This window comes from Oenanthe melanoleuca, chromosome 1 (assembly GCF_029582105.1).
Source record: "Oenanthe melanoleuca isolate GR-GAL-2019-014 chromosome 1, OMel1.0, whole genome shotgun sequence".
NCBI lineage: Eukaryota > Metazoa > Chordata > Aves > Passeriformes > Muscicapidae > Oenanthe > Oenanthe melanoleuca.
Genome location: NC_079333.1, coordinates 104,971,634 through 104,997,782, shown reverse-complemented (window position 1 = coordinate 104,997,782; position 26,149 = coordinate 104,971,634).

The window sequence follows — 26,149 nt, the reverse complement described above, 5'->3', positions numbered from 1 at the left end:
GCTTGGCCTCACATTTGAGTCAAACTCCACCATGAAGGGAAGTTCCTCCAGTGGGGTTGTCCATGCAGTCATCACTTGTTAAAGATGTGTAAAAGCTACATGACAGTGTATGAGAGAGGTGCTCTACAGTCCTGAAAGCAATTTCAATTTGGTGATAAAAATGACATTTATAGCATGGCAAATATCAAGAGAAAAGGGAAAGGAAAAATAAGACAAGCCCCACCAAAAAAATAGATTAAAAGCCTCAGGTATTTCACTATGCCAGAAGTCAACTCATTCTGAGTCACTTCCACAGGGCCAGTTCCACTTGTCTTTTCCAAATAATCTGTTTTCAGCTTTCAAGAAGGGCTTGACTGTGGAGACTGAAAAGCAGCAAGGGCCACAGGGCAAAGAATGGTGCATGAATGTTCATAAGCGTGCCTGCTTAAAAGTAAAAACTCACTTTCATTGTATGTGTGGGTTCATTTCTCACTCCAGCTATGTGTGAAGAATAGATCATTAAGAGCACAGGCAGGAGAGATGAAAATATTTGACTGCAACTAATAAGATGTTAAACTGAATGAGATGTGATGGGGAATGCATCTCTGGGCATGGCATGGATTCTGCTCCATTTGGGCTGAAGGAAGCAAATATCAACTTAAAATCAATTGTTTTAGTCCAGGAAAAATTGCTGTGGCCTTGTCATTATGTTCAAATGTCCTTCTCTTCACATCTCACAGACAGCTCCTTCTCCATGAATGGAGAGAAGAGCCAGATGCCCTCTGAGTGATACTGTGGCATTTTTACAAAATACAAGTTCCAGTGTTCTCTTCCAGACAATTCTGATGCAGAAAGAGTTCTAAATGTAATCCACTTCTTTCAGCTCCCCTTTCCAAAGTCTTCCCACTTGCCCCATAATCAGTAAAACAAATATGAAACATTACTACATCCAAATCTGTACTGAGATCACATCCTGAGGATCTGCTGCCACCCTAGATAGATTCCTAGAGCTACCATTTCCAAACCAAATCTTTATCATGTGCCTTGGATATGAAACACCTTCCAGGTGAATGGGACTAGGAACATCTACATTTTATTAATGCCAATGAAACAGCAAGAGTAGAAAAGGCATAAGATGTTCAAAAGTGAAATACTTAGTAAAAGTAAATAAAAAGAAAACAGCACAATAAAAAAAGAACTCACTATCACTTGATGAGGTGGTACCACTGTAATCAGCAAATTGCAATCTTGTTTCAGACTGAAGATTGTTGCCACGCAGAGCATAAGAACAAACTAAATCATCTAACACTTATTTAAAATGCTGCAACACCAGCAAGCTTATTGCAATATAATACTGTAGTAAAGCAATTACACTCTGAGATTAATATTTATAGAACATAATCAGGTTTCCCTTATTTAAAATTTTATTCAATAATTTGTGCACCTTATAAGCATTTTCAAAGTCGAAGGAGGGTTTGAAGTAAGTCTTTAAGGAAAGGTATCAAAACTCTGGAAGGAGTCTGGAGCAATGTTCTCTGCCCTGGGAGGACACATGAGGTGTGGCCCCTGCAAGTCTTGAACTTCAGGACTGAGGATGTCCCTGTGTGGCTTGAAGGAATAATCACAAGAGAGATCAGGGATTGGGTTGGAAAATGGCAAGAATTAGGTGATGTGAAAGGAATTTGCAACACAGGACAGTGGCCATTCCATGACCAGAAACACAAAAAAAAAAAAAAAAAAAACAACAGAAGTCAGATGCACAACCTCCCTAGGAGGAAGAAAAGGAGGGTATTCTTTGAATCCAAAAGAGAGTGACAGTGAGACACCAGCCAGAGCCTCAGAAAATTAAATGTGTCACTGGGCAGTGACACAAGGACACAGTGACACAGTTCTTCAAGTTTCTTTCGTCCTGGCTGGTTCCTTTCTCAAGCAGCAGCTGTTGGTCACTGGGTACACAGTGCACAAAGCTGTGACCAGCCAGGGCAAAAGCCTCTGTGGGCTATTGAAGCACAAACTGTGTGTAATAATGACTATTATTTCTGGAATACAATTAAAAGTAACGTTGGAGCACTGCAACTATTCACCTGCAGTGTGAGAAAGGTCTATACTGTGATGTTCTCATCTGAGTCAGAGCAAGAACAGTGCCCAGATTAGAAAGAGGGAGATGGAGGTACCAGGTACCAAATCCTTAGACCCACAGCCCAGGGGATCAGTGTTTTCTTTCTGTCAGCAGGCACTGACAGTCTTTGAAGGTTCTCATTGTCAGTACTGCCAATTCTGAGCTAAATGTCTTCTGCTGCAACAAGCCCTGCTTCAAATTCCAAAATGCACATACACTTTATAACAGGGTGTGGGAGGGTTGTTAATTGCTTAACTGCACTCTTCAGGAAAGCATTTCTTACAGTTGAATGTGTATAAATCCTGATAATTTTAATTTTTATCTTGTAATTCTCACTTCTTTTTTTCTGCATAGTAAATTCCCAAAGTGCCTTACAAATTCGGTGTGTAATGCAACTGATCAAGATGTGATCTTGCTTTACAAGCATGTGGGGAGAGTCCTTCAGTTTCTTTGGCTTCCAGGCATGTCCTGCTTATAGACAGGACAAAATATCACCTGGTTCTGGGGTGCTCAGCATCCAGTTTCTCTGGTATTCATAGAGATTCTCAAATCCCACTCCTGGGACATCTCAGTCACACTCAGCACCCAAGTACTGCTCATCACTGTCCAGTGAAACACGAGTTCAGTCCAGCCTGGTGAAAACCCCTCCTCCTGTCTCTGGAAATGGTCTGTGGCAGCAGTGGAGCAGTGTTGCTATAGGGCTGGGAATGGTGAAATTATATAGCAACACACAACTTCCTTCAGAGGCAGAAAAAAGCAATTTATTAAAGAAGCAACCACACTTGTATAGACTAGATTGTGGAACAAAGGATAGAAAAAGCTCACTGGTCCAAGGAAGGCAGCACCTCTTGAAAACATGCTTTTACCAAACATCACATCTCTCACACACTGTCCTGTGATCAACACCAGGTGCTAATCTCTGTTATTGATTCCTTCACTTCTGTTTTCCTTTGAGTAGCTTGGGAAATCCAACTGCATCTTTCCCTGAGTTTTCACCAGCATCCACAGAGCAGAAGACAGACAGAGGAGCAGAAAGTGCAACCAAGCATCTTCATTTGTATAATGATAGGTCACAGCAGACACAGAAAATGAGAAAACAGAACACTTGAGATTAAATGAATTAACTTAATTGCTGACACAGCTTCTGGCTTCAGCAAACTTATGTCTTCACATCTCACCAAACACACAGCTCCTGAGTCTCCCTTTTTTGCCCTCAGATTGTAAGAAAGCAAAATTTCTTGTTTGTACTATGTGCTCATGTTCCTGGCAGTGGCTGTCAGCAGTGGACATCTCTTGACACCAAGTGACTCATGGAGACAACTTGCAAAGCATCAGTGCAATTCAGAGCAAAAAGGTCTTTTGGATTTCATTTTAGGAACAGAATGTTGCACCCACTATGTAGCTCCCCTGTACAGTTCCTGTCAACTGCTCAGAGGTTCTCAGTGCTTTGGAAACCCTTGAAATGAAAGGACATTTTCCTCCTGTGGCTTGATCCAGACAAGCCCAGGTTGATTGGGGTTGTTGGTAGGACTGAAAACAGTTTTGCCTTCTGCCTTTTTTTAAAACAGCAGCCAACCATGTCAATCCAGTGTTGTTTGTGGCATGAATAGAAGCTACAGCCACTTCTATTGTTTGGGTATTTTTAATTTCCCTCCCTCAAACAGTACTTTATTTCCTTTCACCTTCATATCTTGCCTAGCAATCCAGGGATTCACAAATGTATCTTTTTCATATCTTTAGCCAAGATATTCTAGTTAAAATATTAACTTAAGTCAGGTGAACAATGCTGAAGTGTACTTCTAAGTGTTAAGTCTGGATTGAATATCAGGATATTTTTGTCCCTGTAAATATTTCTTACAAAGGTTTTATTTCAAAAAAGGCAAAGGCAAACAATATGTTTGCAAGTTCATGTGAAGATATATAGTTATAAACAATAACTAAAAAGGAAAAAAAAGGCAGGAGATTTAAGTGGCTATTCCAGCACTGGAAAGAGTAAGGTATAAATGGATGACAATATAAATATTAACACATGCAGGAAAATAAGGATGTGACTTCTCCTCACTTCTATCAATATATTAATCCATGTCTCACATATATATGGGTGAAACTAGAGAGGACCTGGTAATTCTGTTTTCAGAAAATAGACCAGACTGTGCTGGATCACTGGTTCTGCACCAGAGTTCACCATTTCATACACCACAGAGCATCTCAAGTTGGAAGGGGCCCTAAGAATCACCAGGCCATTCTCCCTGCTCCTTTCAGAACTGCCTAGAACTAAACCAATGTGACTAAGGATGTTGTCCAGATGCTTCTTGTACTCTGGCAGGCTTGGTGCCATGATCATTTCCCTGGGGAGCCTTTTCCTGTGACCAGCCATCCTCTCCTAATATCCTGCCTGAAGTATATTTACTTCCAGGTATCTGCAAGTCTTCTTTTTAATTTTTCATATTAATTGTTTCTCCTTTTTCTCCTTCTTTTTTTTTTTTTTTCTCTGTCTGAAATAATCACTTGTGTTTTGCATGTGAACCTGGAGGGTGCATCAGCCAGAGCATATTCATTTGGCAGCTCGACTGGAAAAGTGCATTCTTGAACACAGACTCATTGCAGAATGTCAGCTCCTGGTGCCTGGTGGGAGGCAGGGAGAGCATCTCATGGTTTGTGACCTGCACCTTGAAGGGAGAGCCCTCACAGTGCCTGCCAAGGAAACCACACCAGGGGCAGACCCAGCAAGGTGCCAAGTTCTCCACCTGGGGTGCATGAAGCAGGCAAGCAGAACAAGGCAGCACATGGCAGTGCCTGCTCACAGGTCTGCCCCCTTTTCCATGAAGTTTTTGCATGAAGTCTTTTTGACAGGTAGAAATTCCTGTGCACTTCAAAGTGTTCTTTTCTGCCTTTTTTTTTTTCTTTTTTTTTTTTTTTTTTTTTTTTTTTTTGCTATTTTTCTTTCTTTTTTGTGGGGAATTCTTGATTTTAAGGGGAGGATATTGACTGTTGCAACCAGGAGAAAGGTTACATGGTGTCAGTCTCAGATATGATGTTGAAGGAACTTGCACAGAAAAGACTGCAGGCAAATTAATGCACACTGTCAATCTAAACTCACTGTTGCCAGGCATTTATAGACTGTATCAAAATTATATTAATATTTGACTGTCCATATTGCCAGCCCAACAGATGACTGGTTCATCTAATTGTTGTGCTTTCTTCTCATTAAAAGACACTTGCAAAAACACCTCTAAGCAAACACACAAGCTGCACAAGAAGAAAGTGATGTTTTTCCAGCAACCTTTGCACTGCACATTTCTGACAGGTTTTTGCACCACATTCCACATCAATAATGCTACAGCAACCAAAAGGCCATGTAGGCATTTAATCTCTGAGTGCTCAGGGCACACAGCAACCATCCCAATACTCTGCAAACATTCTTCAGAATGTGCTTCTGCTCCAGGGAGTTGCCATTGGAGACTCCTCAAAGTCTAAGTTAGACTCATTTTAAAATAAAGCGCTTTTTGACACTAAATAAAACAAACTCCTAGCTTTATTAAATTACATGCAGTGCTAGAGAAAGAAGAAGAAAGATTATGCCTTTAAACCTTACCCTTGTGTCATCTGAGAGCAGCTACCAGGAGCAGAACTGAAACTTCCAAGTGATGGCAGGCAAAACACCCTCTGACCAATTTATAATTTGTACTTATCTAAATAAATGCAAATATCATCTTTCTTACTGCACCCAACAGAGCCACATAACACAGGTGAGCAGGGGAGAAGGAGCAACAAGAGAAGTGCAGAAAGGGAGCAGGGCTATGGAATGAAGAGAGTTAGGGACAGACAGATCCTCTCTCATCCAAGGAGACTGAAGCAATTTAAATTATTTACCCCAATGGTGTCTCCCAGACACAGCTCAATGCTTTGTTTGGCCTTGCCCTATGCTTTGAGATTGTTCATTTCATTAGACCAATACACAAATACAAAAAGCAATTATTTTTGTGAAACGTGCCTCAAAGGGTGAAATATTATTGACTATGGCTTGTATCCATTCTATACACATTGCCAAAGTGCAATTAATCATAGGCAGACATTGTAAACATTACAGTTGTCAACATTCAAAATCCATATAAATGCTTTTCCAGGTAATTAATATAAGGAAAGCATTCCCTCAGTTAAGGAAAGAAAACACCTAAGGACCAGTATGGTAATCTCATGTTCTCTCAAAGGCAAAACTGTAAAGATTTTAGTGGTGACATTGTCTGAGTAATAAATGTAGGCTGCCTGAGCTGAACACAGGAGAATACATATCTACATATATATATATATATATATGTTTATTTATTTATTTATTTATTTATTTATATAATGAAATTACATATAAATAAATAAATAAATAAATAAATAAATAAATAAATAAATAAATACCATATATAAACATATATATAAATAAATATAAAAAGATAGAGTGTTGGCCTCAGAAAAATAAGGGGCTTTTCTCCTCTTCTTGTTTCTTTTGGTACTTTCTGACTCCTGAATACCATGAAATTGAAAAAGCAATTAATAGTAAAAATTACTGTTATTACATAGCAAATAATATAATATACAATGCCTCTGACACTACATCTTAGATAAAAAATCCAGTCCACAAGAGGACCTTATTGGAAGTGTTGTTGTGCAACTGCAAAATAGACACACAACCCTTGGTTTTTCTTCTCAGTCCCAAGAGCAGAAATGAAAATAGAAACTCCAGGGGAAGCAGGGTCAAGAGAGCTCAGAGGGTGAGGAGCTGGGCAGACTTCACCTCTTCCCTCTCACAGTAATCTGCTCCTGCTGTGATCCTAAGGATGTTGTCACTGGGAGGTCCTTTAGACAAAACCACTGTGGATGACCAGAGGGAGAAGAGACTGAGAGTAATGAAGTGAAAGGATAGCCCTTCCTACCCATGTACACAAATACTATAATTGATGTGTGGTGTTTCTAGAACACCCAAGAACTCAGTCTTTGCATGTTCCTTGAAAGAAGAAGTGTCCATAAACATCTGGCAAACATGCTCCCAGAAAGAAAGGCAGCTGCTGATAAACAAGCACTGAATGAGGTGACAAATAAACGAGTCAGGTGGATTTGCCACTGAATTAGGTGACAAGCCCACTGTAGGGGAAGCAGTGGAAAGATGAAGTAGCCCCACTGCAGCCTGTGACTGAGGGAGCTGGAATTGCTCCTGGAAGTGCAGCAGTGCAGGTCTGGCTCTGTGCTCACAGCTGGTGCCACCGAGCTGCAGCAGCAGCTGTGAGAGCTGATGTGAAACTCACTGAGCATCCTTCCAGCACTGTGCTGCAAGAGCACTGACTTCAGGTACTATTAAAAAGTATAATAGCATTATATATAAAATAATGATTCATCTACAGCAGGTAGATGGATGTTCCTTAATAACTTTCTCACATAAGGCAGCACTAGGACAGTGTCAGTAAAACAGAAAACACATTCAGACTTGCACACGAAGCATAGCTACTGATAGAGTTCACATTGCTAGGCATAAAATAATAAAATAATTCCAAAAAGGGTAGGAGTTTGAATAACTTGAAAGAATAGAGTGAAAGAGACAGATCATGAAGCATTGAAAAACACTACTGCAAATCAAACTGCAAAATCTCCCTTTAGCTCTGAGGATTTAGGAACACTACACATGATATATTTCATTGTTGTCTTCTACACCATTTTCTAAATTGTTTGGCGTGGGCTGGTCTCAGAAACTGCCAGTGTACTGAACAGGGGAGTTTCCACCAAGGGATTCCATACAGGAAGTGCTGATGGTGCTGGGATGAGCACCACAGCTGCTCAGTGAGAATTCCTGAGGCAAAGTGAGTCTGTGGATGCTGCTTGTGAGCACAGCTCTGTTGAGCAGTATACACCCAACAGCCCAGTCCTTTACTGCACTGTTTTTATAGTCTTTGAAGACTTGAATATTACTTTCCATCTTTGCAGCAGTACTTTTTCTTTATTGCTTGCATGAGCTGCTCCATTTCATTATCCAGAGGCATAGTAGATCTCCCTTGTTTTGACAGGGACTGCTCTGTCACAATTACCTGCTGTCATTGTGGTTCAAGTGAAGGTGCTGCCAGCTGGACAGAGCTGTAAAGCAACATGAGTGAATTTCCCAATGTTATAGATTTGTTGAAAATCCAGGAAGCAATTAGCCACTGCTATATTTAGAAGGCTGCTTGTACTGTAATGAGACACTGCCAGCCACAGGCTGGGGGCAGGCAGAGCCTTGATGCCTCCCACACTTCAGAGATGCTGGACTATTGCATTGCATTTGAAACTCTTCCTCTTGTGGAAAATATTTACAGGAACATGTGACACTTTGCCACAAAACTACATAAAACTGCACCAAATCTTTCAAGAAGGATGTTCCACACCAGGGGAAACAACAAGTTCATGGCAGGCAGCAGAACTGGCAGAAAGGGTCTGTTCATCTGGTGGGCTCAGCACCTCCTGTCTCAGCTAATAGAGAGGAGATGGAAGGGAACAGACTCCAGGGAGTACCAGCATTCCAGGGAAAAGGAAATGGAAAGGGAAAGGAAAAGGAAAAAGAAAAGGAAAAGGAAAAGGAAAAGGAAAAGGAAAAGGAAAAGGAAAAGGAAAAGGAAAAGGAAAAGGAAAAGGAAAAGGAAAAGGAAAAGGAAAAGGAAAAGGAAAAGGAAAAGAAAAAGGAAAAGAAAAAGGAAAAGAAAAAGGAAAAGAAAAAGGAAAAGGAAAAAAAGGAAAAGCTCATACAGTCACCTGGTCCTCTACCAGTGGAAATTCCTCATGCCCTCTGCACTCTCCCAGAGGGACACTGCCTCAGGACATACATGGCACCTCTCATCTCATTAAAGGTTTACTCACACGTTGGAATCATGAAAGAAAAAAATAATACAGCCTCATTTTAAGACATGAACAAACACAGCACAACATTTCAAAGTGACTTCTCTAAAAGAAAACTAGAAGATACTTTGGAGGCCATAACAAACCCAAAGCCTTCTACCATTAAACCAGAATTTGCAACAGAACATGCAGCTTCAGCAATATGAGAACAGCAGGGTGAAGCCACACATGAGAGGCCATGATCCTACAGGTGGGACAGCAGACTTGAAGAAAAGGAGGAATTTCCACTCTAACGTGGTAACTGAAGCTAATCAAAATCTGGTACAATTATCTCAGTTAGTACTCTTTGCCATGTGAACCTCAATTACATAAATTATCTTTATTTGCATCAATAAGGCATAAGAATGGTTTTTTTTACATTTTTGCAACTAGTTTCTATTGAGTTACTAAGTAGAGAAAAGATCATTACTACCTGAAAAATGAAAATTAACCTGACTTAATAGTTCCCTCTAAAAGTTCATCTGTTAATCATAATTATGATATTCTTTCCTTTTTGCAGAATTTATTAGGGAATATTTTCCTTCTAAAGAGCAGCATTGGTTTCATGGAAACCTAGAGAGTTTTCTGTAATTTTCCAACTATTACAGTCCCCAAACACTTTACTGTTGAACATGATTATTAGATCCACCAGTTTTGTCTTTCATCTGTGTGTTCCTAACAGATGAGCTGGTTTTGTGCCCCATCATAAGCTTACAAATTAAACTCCTACATGCTCTCCTGCTTCCTAATTTGGTGCTTTGGGACAGCACTGCTGTTAGCTCTCTTAAGAACAAAAACATTATTCAGATGAGCTACAGCAACGTGTCTTCAAACTGCAAACTGCAACTTAAAAAACAAAATTGGATTGCACTCAGTATTTAGCTTCAACATTCAGCACCACACAATACAAGCTTTAGAATATTCAATTTCACAATACATGAAAGAAATTCTTGCCAGAGAAGAAGAGTGAAATTTCCAGCAGAAGTCTGGGGTAATCTTGTTTTAGTGAAGATGTTTTTGACGGGTCTTTTACATTCAGGTTCATCACTGATGCCCCTTCCAGGCAGTGATATGGCCAAGGGAATATGGACAACTCTTCTGAGGAGCTGCCTATAATTGCCACTTCTTATAGCATAAATTGTTTAGGCAGCAAAAAAAATTACAGTGAACTGTGTTTTCCCTAGACTTTAAACTGGACTATTAGGTTTTTTTCAAGCTAGAGAGACACACTGCAGAGTCTCATTGGAGTGTGATGTGGTAATGAGGTAAAAGGAGACAAGTTAATCCATAACTCCTAAGGCAATTAGGGTACCTCAAAGTGCCAAATGCCAGGAGGCTTCCAGTGGTGTTCCAGTGATGCTCAATAAATAGAAAGTGCAGGGATAGCCAGAGCCATGTCTTTACAAGCTCCTGTATGCTCCAGGCCCAAAGCCACCAGCCATTTTAGGGGAAAATATAGTGATATTGGTGTCCTTGGTGACATGAGAACAGGGGTGTGCAGGCTCAGGCTCTTTCCCTAACCCTGCACTCTTGGTATGTGTGGTCAGTAACTGGTCAGAAATATTTGGCTCCATTTTCCAACACTTGCATGACTGCAAAAAGCAAAAATTATTGACACTGCAGCACCTGCTGTGCTTCCAGGGGGTTCCTGTCCATGGGGAGGGAAGCTGTGCTGGAAAAGGTTTGGTTCTTCAATTTCTTCCAGAGATAAGAGCAGAACTAAATTTGATCTCCTGGTGCTGAGGTTCAGAGATTAAACTAAGGACCCAAATACCAAGGGCAGCCAGGATGTGAATGTGATGTTACCTGAATAAAGCCTCCTCCTTCAACTAAGAATTGTTTTCAAGAAAAACTGGGATCCACAAACCTGAATACCCAAGCTCAGGTCCTGCCTGAGACCCAGAGGAGAAGAACCTTCCCCATTCTGAGGAATAAACTCATCTGTCTTGTGTCCTACCAGGATGGCTTCTGGACAAATCCCAAGGCACAGGGGCCAGAACAGCACTAGGCTGCTGAAAGAAACACAGTAATGAAGAAAACAAAAAACCCCCATGAACAAACAGAAAAACTCACCCCAAAAAAACCCCAAAAAACCAATCCACCCACAAAAAAAAAAAAAAAAAAAAAAAAAACCTAAAAAACAACAACAAAAAAAACCCCAAAAAACAAAAACAAACCACAAAAAAACAAACAACACCACCAAAATGAAAACAAAACCAAAACAAAAAAAGACAAAACCCCAAACAAACAAACAAACAAAACCAACCAGAAAAACCCAAACAACCAACCTGGCATTTGTTAAAAACTCCAGAGTAAAAAAGTGGAATTTGATTATAGAAAGTTAAAATCTTTCTGTTTCAAATGCTTCTTAGTAGGAGTACAGGGAACTACACAGAGGTTTTCATAAACCAAACAGCACTGCATTTATAAGGGCTTATGATGCAGCAATGCCATTTTAATAGTAATAATAGACATGATTATAATTTTAGTTTTGTAAAAATTACCTCTTAATATGATTTGTAACTCAGTAAAGAAGCCTCTTGTCTAGATTGCAATTTAATTTTTCAAAATAAATTACCAACCATGTTAGAATTTGAATCAGTTGCTATTGAAATATACACAGTGCTTTAAGCACATCATTTTTCACAGGATTTAATTTCATTCAAAAATGTCAGTTTTGTCTCTTTGGACTGGTAGGTGATGGGTATGGCTCTCTGCACCCTCATCCAGGTGAAATCAGGTAATGAAATCAGGGTACCACAAGGGGTCTGGGTACCTGTGGCAGGTTGACCCTCCTGCCTCCCTGCTGTCCCCCTGTGTCCCCTCTTCCACCTCTCATCTCTGTGAATAATATATTTAAGAATTCTCATTAAAATCCACATTTATCACACAACCTTCATGTATGTCAACAAACCCAACCAAAAAAAAACAACAAAAAAATTCCCCACTGATAAAAACCAAAATAAATCATCACTTGGAGCACAAACCCTGTGAGGAACAGCTGAGGGAGCTGAGGCTGTTCCACCTGGAGAAAAGGAGACTCAGGGGTGACCTTATCAGTCTCTACAACTGCCTGAAAGGTGGCTGTGCTCAGGTGGGGTTGGTCTCTTTCTCCAGGCAGCACTGACACAATGAGAGGACACTGTCTCAAGCTGCATCAAGGGAAAAATAGGTTGGAAATTAGGAAAAAGTTTTTCACAGAAAGGGTGATAAAGTACTGGAAGGGTCTGCCTGGGAAAGTGGTGGAGTCACCACCCTGGATGTGTTTAAAAAAAGGCTGGATGTGGCACTTGGTGCCATTGTCTACTTGAGGTGTTAGGGGATGGGTTGGACTCAGTGATCTGGAAGGTTTATTCCAACCCAGTGATTTTGTGAATTCTCTGATTCTGTAATTCTGGGGTTCTGTGATTGATTCTGTGTGATTGTACTCTCTAACATTGTTCAGTCCATGTTTTGCTCACTATCTCTCCCAATTCCTATCCTTCTTTCAAAATCCTCATGATCCTGAGTTTCAGGACCAAAAAGACTGTGGGGGGTTGACCTAGGCTGGATGCCAGAGACCCACCAAAGCCACTCTGTCACTCCCCTCCTCAGGTGGAAAGGCAGAGAAAATACAGTGAAAGGTTCATGAGTTAGAGACAGGGAGAAATCACTCACCAAAAACTGGTACAGACAAAACAGACTCAACTTGGGGATATGAATTTAATTTATTAGTTACAAAATCAGAGCTGGGTAATGAGAAGTAAAAATAAATTGTAAGAACAACTTCCTCCCAGCTCTCCCTCCTTCCCAGCTCCAATGTGGGTCCCCCACAGTCCTGCCAGGAAACACTCCAGGGTGGGCTCCTCTCTCCATAGGGCTGCAGGTTCCAGCCAGGACCCTGCTCAGCACAGGCTCCCATGGGTTCCCAGCCTCCTCTCAGCATCCCTGTGCTCCATTTTGGGTCTCCTCCATGGCTGCAGGTGGATCTGTGCATCCCTGAGCCCTCCATGCCCTGCAGGTGGATCTGTGCATCCCTGAGCCCTCTGTGCTCTGCAGGTGGATCTGTGCATCCCTGAGCCCTCTGTGCTCTGCAGGTGGATCTGTGCATCCCTGAGCCCTCTGTGCTCTGCAGGTGGATCTGTGCATCTCTGTGCCCTCTGTGCACTGCAGGTGGATCTGTGCATCCCTGAGCCCTCCATGCCCTGCAGGTGGATCTGTGCATCCCTGTGCCCTCCATGGACTGCAGGTGGATCTGTGCATCCCTGAGCCCTCTGTGCTCTGCAGGTGGATCTGTGCATCCCTGAGCCCTCTGTACCCTGCAGGTGGATCTGTGCATCCCTGTGCCCTCTGTGCCCTGCAGGTGGATCTGTGCATCCCTGAGCCCTCCATGGCTGCAGGTGGATCTGTGCATCCCTGAGCCCTCTGTGCCCTGCAGGTGGATCTGTGCATCCCTGAGCCCTCCATGGCTGCAGGTGGATCTGTGCATCCCTGTGCCCTCTGTGCCCTGCAGGTGGATCTGTGCATCCCTGTGCCCTCTGTGCCCTGCAGGTGGATCTGTGCATCCCTGTGCCTGACCAGGGGCTGCAGGGGAATCTCAGCTCCATCCCCTGCAGCAGCTCCTGCCTCTCTCTGCACTGACCTTGGTTTTCAGGGCTGTTCCTCTCACATATTCTCACTTTGCTCTTCTCTGGCTGTAATTACAGCTGCACAATAACTTTTTCTCCTTCTTGAATTTGTTATCCCAGAGGTGTTTCCACCCTTTCTAACTGGCCCAGCCCTGGCCAGCAGTGAGTCCATCCTGGAGCTGTCAGGGTTTGGCTCTGCCTGACATGGGAGAAGATTCCAGAAGCTTCTCAGAGAAACCACTTCTGTAGCCCCTCCATTACCAAAACCTGGCCACACAAACCCAGTACAGTGCCCAACCAAGTTAACAATGACATTTCAGACTGATGCCCTGAAACACAGCACTTTTAAAATTCATTTTCCTGGAAGGCACAAGATATTTGGTAAAGAGCACACACACAGTGACTGATGTCCACAGATGTACATCTCCTTGCCCTGGTTTAAACTCCACCACCCTTAATTCCAGGAGACTCACAAGTTGTTGGATCTGACACACCTTTCTTCCTCCTCACCTCTTTCTCTGTGTAGTTATCAGCTTCTATTTGCTGTAGACCCACTTCCTATTTCTGGGTTGAGAATTGTGAAGTTAAAGCATTCTTTTTTAACTTCAAGTCCTGGGAAGAGTAAACACTCCTAGACGGGATGAAGGTGTAAGGGTTTGAGGTTTTTTCCTCACTCTGCTATTTTTCCTTAGGGAATAATATTTTCCCCATTGTTACATCTCCCATGTAATTTTCCTTTACTGCCCTCTTCTGATTTAGGACTTGGATATTAGGCAGGTTAATAGTGAATAGATAACCTGCAGGTTGTTCAATATTATAAATATATTGTAAATACTATTGGCACTTGCCTCATTCTGCCCATTAGCAATGCTCACCATTGTATCTCCAATGACAGCACACACATAAAACACCACCAAGGCTGTTAGACAAAAGAATCCCCAAGAAGATAAATCTGGATAAAGCAGAAAATTTTAAACAATATAACCAGGAACTTCCATACCTTCTACAAAGTTCCATTACTGTCAGCAATACATTTTGAGATGATGTCATAATGCATACATCACAAATACCCAGATAAGCAAGGCTTGTAGCAATCTTCCTCCCAAACAGCCAGCCAGCATGTGTATTTGAATATCTTTTTGACAGTACTTGGGCTGGAGGAAAAAAAACCATTTTTTTCCAGCCTCATCAAAAAGCAATTGACTTTTAAGCACAGGGTTTCATCTATGGCTGTTTATTTAGGGGACTTTATTGGGTTTAGTATTTTCACATTGATACATTTCACATTCATACAAACAACTTATGTATGTTTCACTTTTTTTTCTTTGTTCATTATGAAATTAAATAGCCTGGTATGACATTTGAAATTACATGCTTTTATTTCTGTGTAAACAGCATCTCCCAATAAAATAACCTGTAATACACTTATTGAAGGAAATTATTTTAGAAATCGCAATTCTCTGTTGAATTTGTCTGCTTCCTTTACAGACTGAGTTACTAAATCTTTATAGACAAATTATTAGCCTTTACTACATTTTGCTTCTGGAGTATTGTGTAGACTCCTGGGAGCCTAAACTGGGGTGTCTTTATCAATCACTGGACTTCAAGAATCTCACTGAGAGTCATTAACTGTATCCCCAGTTCAGAAATGCTGCTGTGGTCATTCACAAGCTACAGAGAAGCTCAATTTTCACTTGCAGGATACATTTGCTGAGCTGGTGTCTCACAAAGCAACACATCTGGCACAGGAACAACATCCAGCTTCTGGAGCCCCCAGTCCCCAGTTTTATACCCTTGTCTCAGTTTAGAGCTGCAGAGTCCTGAAAGCACATCTGGCCAGGGGTTTTTTGAGTGTAACATCCCTTGGTTTGGATCACAAGAGCCAGGCTGAAGGCTAACCCAGCCAGAAACAGGGAACAGAGCCTGACCCTCGGGAATTCTTATCAAACCAGCTGGATTCCTGGGAGGGGACTGTCTGAAGGCAGCCCAGACAGACAAACAGGAGATCCCTCCCCAGCCTGCCAGACAATCCTTAAAGCAGCTGCTTTCACCTTGCTGAACCAGCTCTGATCAGAGCAGGTGAGGCTCATCCTCTCATCACCCAGACATGAGAAAGCCTTGGTGGCAGCACTTGGGAAACCCTCCTGTGAGCAGGGAGGACGGGCAAAGGGGCCCTGAACAGCACATGCATGTGGCCCTGGAGCCACATTAAAGCCTTTATTACAGCCTGGCATGAAATGAGTGCCTAATGATGGTGGGCTGTGACCTGCTGGCACTGCCAGGCACTGCACTGAGCCACAGCAGGGCTGTAACTGCACACACCCCACTGCCACCCTGAAAAACTCCCACACTGTGGGCTGCAGTGTTTCCAGAGCCCCAGGCAGTGTCTCACTGACAATTCCTCTCGTGTTTAGAAACCACTCTCCCTTAATAGCCAAGTTAAGATTCTGTGTATTATTCTTACAGCTTTCACTCTCTGACTTTTTAATGGCTGGGCTGTTAAAACCAATGGAGTTTAAATGCAACAAAGGTAGAGCTTAAAAAAGAATCCCCAAAGCCCTGCTATCGGTAGGTGGTAATGGCTGAGTTAAAAGGGGTGGTATTTCTCAGAAAAGATTGCTCAAAGGGAAATGAGGAAATTCTGGAAACCTGAACTGCCCATTAAAGAGAAGGTCCTGGCAGTGGAAGTGAAGTGTGACAAAGACATTGGCTGAGTGAGGTTCAGGCAGGCTGGGGGATAAACTGAACAGAGAGAGAAGGCATTGCAGGTATGAGAAAAATGTGAGAAATTAGGTAAAAATCAGAATGAGGCACACAGATAAATAAGGGAATATTTTTTAGAAAAGGTGTACTTTTGATCAGGATTGATATGGCCAGAGTATCACAGACACCAGGATTAAGAGAAAAATGTTTTTATTTATAGGTAAAACAAAAGAACAAAGCTATGCATTTTTGGACCAAAGGGAGCCTACGAGTACTAAAAACCTGAAATTAACTCTGAATAGCTGTAAGTACTGGTTTTAAGTACAGAACTAAGAAAAGGCTGGGTATAACCATAAGCCTTGTTTCCATAACAGGAGACCAAGTTCTCAGAGCAGAATCCCTTCATATTTAAGGAGCTCATCTGTGAACATCCCAAAATAAGGATTCACCAGTTTATGTCCAGTCAACTTCAGGTCTCTAGAGAGAGAGCTGTAACATGCCCTAGGGGATGGAGGTGCTTCCAAATAAGCTGTAACACCTGAGGAAGTGCGGAATGACACTTTTATGGCTCCAGGAATGCTGTGGAAATACTAACAGGTGTTTTGGCAGAGGTAGAGTGTATTTCACACTCTAGAGCAGCAAATGGCTAAGCAGACACGTGCCCATGTCTTCTCCTCTGCCTAACATCTCTTTCTCTCTCCACCCTGGTGGAGTCTGAGCAAACTCCAGGGCCTTTGGAGAAGCAGTAGAGCATGATCAGCTCTGGCAGGAGAGCAAAGGGGTCCCAGTTGAGCTGCCATGGAGCAGCTGTCAGCTGAGTGCTCCTGACTGGGAAGCTGTAACACTGGCACATCCTCAGCAGAAGCCCCAACATACTGGATAATACAGCAGAAGACAGGAACCAGTTGTTTTTCAGAAGAAATTTAAAAAAAGAAAAAAGAATATAGATATGGACTGAAGAGCTACAGCTAGCTAATTAAATGCAACTCTTTAAGTGCTAATTGAGCTATGTTTTAAAAACAAACTATTGGTCATTATGAGAAAAATGTAAACTTTTCAAGGTTCTGCTGAAATATAATTCTTTCATGGGGGCAAGGTGACTACTTTTAATTAGGTGTTTAAGTAAGAGCAGGGTGGGGGGAAAGGCTTCTGTAACACCTGGGTCAGGAAACTTTTGGTTATTTATCCCTGCTACTCTCAGCTAGAGGCAAATGTGGGTTCACAGCTGGGCAGTCACTTCTGCCACTAACCTGAGGTGCTGCTGAGTTTTATGTGACCAGAAGGACTCAGGTCACCACACAGGTCTCTTCAGTTATGTATTCTGCCTGCCCAGCACCCATGACATGTGAATCTCTTTCTGAAGGCAATACATGCTAAAAAATCACACCTATGCTTCTTAATTTTTGCCTCCATTCCAATTACATCAGAAAGTGGAAGCTGTCTTCCAGGAGATTTATGGCCTTTATTTCACATTGCATCGAGCCCATCAAAATTTAAGATCAATTGACAAGACACAGCTCATGAGACTTCTTGGTTTGTGGACATGCACACTATTAAGGAAATGGAAAAGACACAAACTCAGCAGTACAAAAGGATGAGATAATGAGCTGGGATACACCTGAGGCACATTCTGTTGTTCTCTTCTGCAGGATGGAAAACCCAGCCACTAAAATAGGAGATGGAGACAGGAGTCTCCCTGGCTCTTGGGATAACCTGCTATTCTGCAAATGATTGTTTATTTTAAATGGAAATATTTCTGTCCTCTGGTTTGCTCAGATAACTACAGCCATGGTCATGGAGCAACAGCAAAACTACTTTGTTCTGATCCCTGTTCTGATGTTTATAAGACAGTTGAGGATTTCTGGTTATTAATAAACTGGCCTTAGCTTCATTTCCTTTCTTTTATGGAGTAGTTTAGTGAGGCAGATTTACCTTGGCGTGAGAGATGGGCAGATGGCAGGGCTATATAGGTCATGTGCTCCTCAACACTGACAAAGGAACTGCTCTGTGCCTATACACTGACTGTCTCCTGCTGACTGAGACTGAAAATAACCATAAAAGCATTCCTTATAAACAGAAACACCTGAATCTAAGTATAAACATACTGCCTAAACTAATTATTATGGTCAATTTTGTATAACCCCTGTGAAAATAAACTCCCTGACTAAAAAGAATGAAGCATCTGACTATCTCAAATATGAAAGTGGCACAATCTGCTGGTTTTTCTATTGCTTATATTGATTCTTCTAATTAGCACCTTTGACTTCCAAATGGGTAGACTCAATGACACCAGCTCATGTAGGATCACATCAGCAGCTGTTGACAGTCCCTGGTGCTTCAGATGAGGAAGCCAAAATCCAGTTTTTTAATGCAAAGATGAAATAGCCACTCCATTTCCTTATTTTAAGGTTTGTTTTTACAATCCTTTCTTTTCAGTTCTATGGATCATGTAGTATGTTTTAATTGGGGACATCAATATCTTTTATATTCCTCCATCTGGTTCTACTCATGGCCTCAGAAGTACAGTACAGTATTGCATCCATTGCTACCTATTCTGTCTTCAGTTAAATATGATGTTTTATCTTTTTGTTGTTTGATGTTTGGGTTATTTGAACACCTTTTTGGTCTTGTATCACAATTAAAAACACAAGAACATGAAATGTCTTCCCTTAACTTTTTTAATGTGCACTCTACAGCGACATATTAACTTCTTATCTAGATAATTCTAATATGGAAATCCTTGACATGGAAATTTTTCCATATCATTCCTCCCAGTTTCTTCTAACTCTTCTTTTCTCCTGTTCATTCTTTTCACATGATATCTAGAATTGAAAAGTTCCAAATAAACATACCACAGATTTATTCAATATAAATCCATAAATTCCTGCATGCCACTCCTAGGTTTGCACTGACGTTTTCACTCAAATTTTCTTCTTTTTACTGGTTGCCATTAACTTCGACCTCTGACAGCAGTCCAGGTAATTCTTCCAAAATGCAATACCCACATTAATTTTCATCTGATGCTCAGTGACCTAGCTTAGCTATCTCTGTAGTGCTCTTTAGTCTTCTCTTGTTTTAATTATCCCAGACAATTCTGTCGTATTGCAAATGTTGCCACCTCACTGATCATTCTTTTACAGATTGCAAATTACATTAATCACTGAGTACTGGTACTCAGCCTCAGGCCATTCTGCCACTTCTTCTGACATTTCTGTATCTATCTCTGTGTTTCTATAACAACTTTCTCTTCCTCCACAACAACTAGCTTTTTTCAGGTTCCTACAAAGAATTTTTCAGAAATTAAATTTTTCGTTTCTGTAGAAAATCTTGCATTTTCCTTGATGGAAAAATGTTTGTTCCTACCACATTATATCCTCTTAGGTGCCTGGTACCTATTCATAATTGTTTAATCCAACTCACCCAGCAGTTAAGCAAAGCTCACACGGGTTGTAATCACAAGATTGTCCAGAGCTCTTACAATCTGTTCAGCTGTCTAATACCTTTGCAGTGTCTCTCAGTTCCCATTTCAGCTGCAGCTCCCTGGAATAAAAGCCACCCTGGTGATGCAGGCACAAGGCTCAGAGTCTACACTGGATTCTTGCTCCAGCTCTGCCAGCTCCTGGCAGTGTACCCTTCAGTAAGTTTCCTAACCTTTCCACCTCTCTCTCCCTTCTCCAGTGCAGGTGGTGCTTTGCAATGTCACAGATTTGCCAGGGCTCTGTCTCAGTGCTGATTCCTGGGGGTTTCTTCAATGCCTCCATCAGAGCATCACAAGCCAGGGTATGTGAGCACAGAGCAAGCACCATCCTGCTCCTCTGCACATCCCTGAATTCTCTGACAGCTATCCAAGGATTTCCTTTCTGGGTGGAAAAGAGAGCACAGGCACAGCTTCAAACCACCCACCTCCAGGAGCAGACACATCTGGAAAAGCTGTGCTTTAATTTTTTATGAAGCCTGATTATTAACGTTTTGTAAAATGCTTGGAGATCCTTGGTAGGAAAATTTTACCACCTGCTAAGTATTAGCCTTCTATAAATATTTCCAAGCAGGGCACAGTTGCCAAATGTTTGAGTTCAACTTTAACCATTCTAATGCTGGGCTGGGGGAAATTCTCATGAGAAACCAAATATTCTTGCTGAACAAATGTTTTACACCACTCATGTTTCTGGTTTCTGTCTCTAGAGTTTCCACTGTTTCCTGTCCCTTAAATGGTCTTTGTAATCATGTATATAAACATTTTTTTGTCAAATGTGTATCTTCCTTCTCAAATCCAGAACTTGATTGTATTAAAGCACTGATATGCTGCAGATAATAATTTCAAGATCTTAAGATATTTAACATAATTAAAGAATTTGAACATTTTGTTCCAGTATTGTCATTTAGCACTGTATTGGTTTTTGACTATATGAAGTATTGCACAGTATCCTAACTGCAGAAGGTCTGAGATAAATTACACCACTTGAACTTTTAAAATATTTACTCAGGCAGTAGCTGGAAGGGAAGTTCATAGAAGTAAATCTATTAGGTAAATTTGGGCTGTGACTTTTTGGCAGCTTCATTTAAAATATTAGTCAAAATTAGTAAAGCAATTTAGTCCCATTCAAAATTATGCAAGACCAATATGCAAAATAGAAGAGAGAGAGATTAGAAATGTAGAGCAATTACTATTTGAATACATATGTATTTAAATAAATGCACCACAGAGAGACCAGCCAATGACAGCTGGTTATCCTACAGTGTAGGCTGGCTTTGATCTCCACATTCCACGTATTTCTTTCCTTATTTCAGCAGAACTTTTGACTTTCTCTCTGCCAAAGCATCTAAATGGCTGACTTCAGAGCAAACTTCTTTTTTCTTTTTTCTCTTTTCTTTTCTTTTCTTTTCTTTTCTTTTCTTTTCTTTTCTTTTCTTTTCTTTTCTTTTCTTTTCTTTTCTTTTCTTTTCTTTTTTCTTTTTTCCTTTCCTTTCCTTTCCTTTCCTTTCCTTTCCTTTCCTTTCCTTTCCTTTCCTTTCCTTTCCTTTCCTTTCCTTTCCTTTCCTTTCCTTTCCTTTCCTTTCCTTTCTCCTTTCCTTTCCTTTCCTTTCCTTTCCTTTCCTTTTTCCTTTCCTTTCTCCTTTCCTTTCTCCTTTCCTTTCTCCTTTCCTTTCTCCTTTCCTTTCTCCTTTCCTTTCTCCTTTCCTTTCTCCTTTCCTTTCTCCTTTCCTTTCTCCTTTCCTTTCTCCTTTCCTTTCTCCTTTCCTTTCCTTTCCTTTCCTTTCCTTTCTCCTTTCCTTTCCTTTCTCCTTTCCTTTCCTTTCTCCTTTCCTTTCCTTTCTCCTTTCCTTTCCTTTCTCCTTTCCTTTCCTTTCTCCTTTCCTTTCCTTTCTCCTTTCCTTTCCTTTCTCCTTTCCTTTCCTTTCTCCTTTCCTTTCCTTTCTCCTTTCCTTTCCTTTCTCCTTTCCTTTCCTTTCTCCTTTCCTTTCGCCTTTCCTTTCTCATCTTCTTTCCTTTCCTTTCTCCTTTCCTTTCCTTTCTCCTTTCCTTTCCTTTCTCCTTTCCTTTCCTTTTCTCTTTTCTCTTTTCTCTTTTCTCTTTTCTTCTCTTTTCCACATGCTGATACTAGAATCAGAAAAATATTATTTTGATTTTGTGTTATATTTGTGTAGGACACAATTCTTCCTTAACTCTGTATGCTGTGTTAAAAACAGATTAGTAAAATTGATGCTGAGTTCTTGGCAACAGCTTGTCATACTGTAAAGATAACTTTTCACTGAGTATCTCTCTCATAAGTGTATTAGAAAGACAGGAGAAAAAAAATACATAGAATTGTGTTCAGGAGTAAAAATTTCTTCATGTTTATGTCCAGCCTACATGACCTGAAGCTCCACTCTAAAGGCTTGGTATTCAGCAGCAAGAAGAAGCAGCACAGAAATTATCCAGGGCAGGCTATATCCCGGATTTGGTGGGGGATTCCTCAGTTTGTATGTCCCCTGCATTATCTCCCCCTTGGAGAAAAGTCTTTTTACTGCAGTGGTTGAAAACGAGCCAGGCATGCTTTCAGAAGGTACTTGAATTTAATTATCACCATCCAGAGGGCTGATTCAGGCAAACAGACAACACAAAGTTTTCAGACACTAAAACACACACTTAGCCCAGCACATTAGAGGTCCCAAGTTTAAGGAGCAGATTATACAGGTGATCTTTCACCATGCTGCAGAATCGAACTCCAGGGGTTTAGAACTGTGTGGGAACAAACTTTCTCTGTGCTATTTCTCCTCAAAATGTTTCCCAGAACATTGTGCCTATCTGTTGAAGAATGACAAAGGTGCTTAAAATTGACCTTGACTTGAACAAAGAGGAAAAAAGAAGATTTAATTTTTAGTCAAGAACCAAGTTTAATCAATTAATTTAATAAGATTAATTTAAGAGAGTCTCATGAGAAATCTTCTGCTATATTTAGGGCTACCATGTCATTTGTGTAACATGGAAAATCAAAGATAAAGAGGAAAAGGTAAAATAAAAAATCAGGCAAATGCATGATCCAGTATCTAGGAAATAGGGCAAACAATATTATCAGCTTCCTCTTTTTTGCAGTGAGAGGTTAAACTTACAAGAAAACAAATATCTGTTCTTTTGAAAATCTTAACTTTTTATTTCAAATATAATTCTAATAAAAGCAGGGTCTGCTGTGGGTGACAGCTGCTGAGACCTGTGATGTTTTTTGCATTGAAGATGGAAATCCTCAAGTGTTGAAAAGGAACAGTTTTAATTACTATTAAATTGCCAGCAGTTTTTGCCTATCCCCAGTAAATTATTTCTGTAAACACTTTCAGCATTGGGGAGAACGTTTCAGGATGAGTGATAAGTTATAAGTGACATCCAGAGATTCCAAAGTGCAAGACCTGAAGGTTTTCTGAGCCACAACTACTGTGAGCTGAGAGTAGCAGCTGTAAAGCAGCCAGGACAGGGAACCACAACTTTCCAGAGCCCTGGAAAATGCCAAGAGCTGGTGCAGAGAACCAGGTTCAGCCATGGCAGCCAGAGAGACACCAGACAGGAATGAATCACTCAAACACCTTGGCTCTGCAGGCTTAGGGAATAAAGCCCAGGACCAAAAATAAAACTAAGGGTGTAACTTCACTGAAGACTGCAATGGACAGCACAGATACCTGAGGCAATTTGAAATCAGTGAGCTTTCATGGGAGCAAATTAACCCATGCTTTCTGCTCTCATATACAGCTAGCTTAGCATGTGAGCACACTCTCAGAAATTTTGTCATAGCTGCTTTAGTTTATGAGATTTAAACTAAAGCATGTAATCTTACAAGTGGGATGTGCTGGATGCTTAGGGACCAACAGACATCCATTCTGGTTGTAGCAGTTGTGGCAGAAGCTCCTGTGTTCAGTCAAAAATGAGCTGGGTGCCTTCAGCAATTTAAATAATAAGTCTTCATTAATCCATCTCATTTTCTAGAATGGTTTAGGAAATGATCACACGAGGGAGGTTGATGTAATCATTAGTATACCTAGCCTGACAGACAAGAAAGGGTTTAAAGACTCCTTGGAGAGACAAATGTTGCATGCAAATTTGTGCCTGACAGAGCTGCCAGAACCAGCTTTCTAAGCCTGGCACTCTGCAGAGCAGAGGACACAGCAAAGCACTCGAGAAACAAGTGCCACAGCCAGTGAGACAGCCCTTGAGAAGCTGAAGGAGTGAGAGGCTTGTGATAGTAACCACAACATGAAGTTTTCTTCCACCCACTCCAAGAATGACAATGGTGCAAGTTCTCTTACAGTGATGGTGGTGAGGCCCTGGCACATTTGTGGCTGCCCCATCCCTGGAAATGTCCAAGGCCAGGTTGGATGGAGCTCTGAGCAGCCTGGGATAGTGGAAGGTGTCCCTGGCCATGGCAGGGGAGTTGGAATGAGATGACCTGGAAGGTCCCTTCCAACCCAAGCCATTCTGTGACTCTGTGATTCTCTCTGAGCTGCCTGTGAGTGTCAATAGTTGCCAGCACCACAACTAAGAAGGTTCATGCTCTCATTCCCCAGAGGTAAGTTTTAGCTGAAATTGACTGTCTGCCACAGGGACCTGGGAAATTGTACTTTAAAGAACAATATTCAGCTACAGACACATGATTTGCAAGTTAAATGCAAACCTAGGAAAGTTTTGGTGGCTGCAGGCACACTCACTTAAAAACTGGGCTGTGGTTCAAGGTCCAGAGTCAGATTTTACATGAGTCAAGTAGATAAAAAAGAGTAAACACAGAATACAGACTTGGTTTGTCAAACCTGCTCTTACAAACAAGTATTTTACAAAATGTAATTAAAACTATTTACATACTGTGCCCAGTATACCATTCTGTCTTTACTGATAATCTTTATCAAGCACTAACTGGGGATGCTCTTAATGTCAGATGGATGCTTAAAGAGACTGGAGTGGTCATTTTTAAGATGTCATGGAAAAATTATAAATAGAGCTAAGGAAATTCATTTAGGGATTGAAAACAGTAAGAAAAAGGGTATAGAGGTATGTCCTGATCCTAAGCAAATGAATTAATCCAGGAAGTGGTAAGACTTGTCATATGATACAGCAAGTACTTGTTCCCAATGCAAAGGAGAAATGAGCTTGCATGTTCCTGGCTGGAAAGGAAAACCTACAGTCAGCAGTCCCTTATCCTAGATGTGTATTGAGAGTATTCTCACTTTCCTGGGACAGTGTTGCTACAAAAGATAACAGCTTAGAAAGATGACATCCCAAATTTGAACCCTTATGCCAGGCCTGGCATAACTGATACAGGAATGTCTGACATTTATCAGGGTCCTGTTTAACCATTCTGTTCTGAAATAAAAGCTTAGTCATACAGCCACAACCTCCATCATCTCCAGCCTCTACAGGCCAGCAGAAGATGTTAAATAATACACAGGAGTGGATGCCAATTCTGATCTGTACCCAGTGCTGTTAACAATGGAGTGCCACCACTGTAACAGCCTTGTTACTTGCCTGCATTTATTCAACTGAAAAATGAAAACGAGAGTGCCTGCTCCTGAGTGCTTACCAGGAATTCATGTCAAAGTCAGAGCAACCAGCAGATACACGGGGAAAAATATGAGGTGGGGGAAGGAAAAAGGGAAGCATACTCTGGGATACCAGGAGCTGTCACCATTTTGTAAGAAACAACAGTGGGAATGCCTATAATGAAGAGCAAGGACTGCAAACAGCAATAATGTTGTAAGAAATATCCTGTGGCCAGAGACAAACTTGACACAGCAGGTGGACAGATGCAGAGGAATATGTGACACTTCCTCCAAAGGAGAAGCACCAGCACTGCCATTTCACCTGAGAAATTCTGACAGCCAACAGCCCCAGCAGGTGGAGATGGATTTGGTTCAGGACATGGCACAAGTGGAGCTAACAGACTTGCTGACAGCAAGAGTATTGATACTCTGGGAGATATTTCCAATTCCATGAATCAGTGCACAGTACCTCAGAGACTAATTGAACATGTGCTTGTTCATTAAGTTAGATTAAGCTAGGAACTGAACTTCCTTATTACGTTAATGTTTAATTTCAGGATGCAGAGGGAAGTTGCTGAGAACCTTGTCTTTAAGAGGTTCTGGCTTGAACCAGTTGTTAAATACAAGCTACAGATTGCACTGCTCTTGCTGGGAGCTCACACTCCAAGTCAGACAGATCCCTATCAAACTCCATGGTGTCTGCTGGTTCCAGAAGATGGAAATATTGAGGAGACATTTTTTTCACTTCTGAGAAAGCCAGACAAGGAAAAAAATACCTTTCTCATTACTTTTAAAAAAGCTACTAATCTTCTCCTTTTCTTTTAGGGCATCTGTTACTACATTAACAGAAGAGTTT